General features: G+C 50.8%; 1 long non-coding RNA gene across 1 annotated transcript in view; it reads right to left on the bottom strand.

Annotated features, from left to right (window-relative positions):
• Positions 1 to 1,896, bottom strand: part of LOC122547908 — an 11,253-nt gene that overhangs the window by 8,960 nt on the left and 397 nt on the right. The window lies entirely within an intron of this gene.

Raw genomic sequence — 1,896 nt, 5'->3', positions numbered from 1 at the left:
GGGCATAGGTTTAGGGTGAGAGGGGAAAGATATAAAAGAGACCTAAGGGGCAACTTTTTCACACAGAGGGTGGTACATGTATAGAATAAGCTGCCAGAGGAAGTGGTGGACGCTGGTACAATTGCAACATTTAAGAAGCATTTGGATGGCTATAGGAAGGGTTTGGAGGGATTTGGGCTGGGTGCTGGCAGGTGGGACTAGTTTGGGTTGGGATATCTGGTCAGCATGGACGGGTTAGACGGAAGGGTCTGTTTCCATGCTGTACATCTCTATGACTTTGATTGGCCCTAATCTTACTCTAGTCATTCTTTTATTCCTGTTATACCTGTAAAAGGCCTTAGGGTTTTACCTTGATCCTATCTGCCAACAACTTCTCATGTCCCCTCCTGGCTCTTCTTAGCTCTCTATTTAGATCTTTTCTGGCTAACTTACAACTCTCAAGCTCCCTAACTGAGCCTTCATGCCTCATCCTCACATAAGCCTTCCTCTTCCTCTTGACAAGAGCTTCAACTTCTTTAGTAAACCATGGCTCTCTCTCTCAACAAATACCTCCCTGCCTGATAGGTATATACTTATCAAGGACCCACAGTAGCTGTTCCTTGAATAAGCTCCACATTTCAAGTGTGTCCATCCCCTGCAGTTTCCTTCCCCATCCTATGCATCGTAAATCTTGCCGAATCGCATCATAATTGCCTTTCCCCCAGTTATACCTCTTTCCCTGTGGTATATACCTATCCCTGTCCATTGTTCTTGTAAACATAACCGAATTATGGTCACTATTGCCAAAGTGCTCACCTACCTCCAAATCTAACACCCCTGACCAGGTTCATTCCCCAGCGCCAAATCCAATATGGCATCGCCCCTTGTAGGCCTGTCGACATACTGTGTCAGGAAACCCTCCTGCACACATTGTTGTTATCTGGCTTGTTGCCTGTGCCACATGCTGGTGAAGCGAGCAACAGGGAGGGTGCGGGGCTGAACACGTGGCTGCAGGGATGGTACAGGAGGGAGGATTTTCAAGGTTTATAAAATCATGTGGGGCACAGATAGAGTGGGTAGCCAAGGTCTTTTCCCTGGAGTGGGGGAGTCCAAAACTCGAGGTTTAAGGTGAGGGGGGATAAAGATAAAACGGACCAAAGGGGGAACTTTTTAATGCAGTTGGTGATGCATGCATGGAACGAGGAAGTGGTGGGGGGCTGGTACAATTACAGCATTTTAAAGGCACCTGGATAGGTACATGAACAGGAAGGGTTTGGAGGGAATGGGCCCAGTGCTGGCAAACGGGACTAGATCAGTTTGGGATGTCTGGTCGGCATGGGCGAGTTGGGCCCAAGGGTCTGTTTCCGTGATGCACGCTCTGTCACTCATCTGTCGTTGCCTTCTCCAGGCGATCAGGGTCAAGCACACGGCTGTGGGTCTGGCGTCACATGGGGGTCGGATGAGGTGTATTCCAAAGGACGCTGCTTTGCCCAGTGGAAGAGCCTTGGACAAGAGGGCCATCATCTCAGTGAAGGGGATGGGGATGGGGATGGGGATGGGGGTGGGGGGTCACACATCCAAGATAACGAGAGGGCTATTACCTCAGAGTGAAGGGGATGGGGATGGGGGCGTCACACATTCAAGAGGACCAGAGGGCCATCACCTCAGTGAAGGGGATGGGGATGGGGGGTGTGGTCACACATCCAAGATGACCAGAGGGCTATTACCTCAGAGTAAAAGGGATGGGGATGGGGATGGGGATAGGGTCACACATCCAAGATGATCAGAGGGCTATTACCTCAGAGTGAAGGGGAAGGGGATGGGGATGGGGTCACACATTGAAGAGGACCAGAGGGCCATCACCTCAGAGTAAAGGGGATAGGGACGGGGACCAGGATGAGGGTGGGGCCAGGATGG

Source organism: Chiloscyllium plagiosum, unplaced genomic scaffold (genome assembly GCF_004010195.1).
Source record: "Chiloscyllium plagiosum isolate BGI_BamShark_2017 unplaced genomic scaffold, ASM401019v2 scaf_9129, whole genome shotgun sequence".
NCBI lineage: Eukaryota > Metazoa > Chordata > Chondrichthyes > Orectolobiformes > Hemiscylliidae > Chiloscyllium > Chiloscyllium plagiosum.
This window is presented reverse-complemented; position numbering and strand designations above follow the sequence as displayed.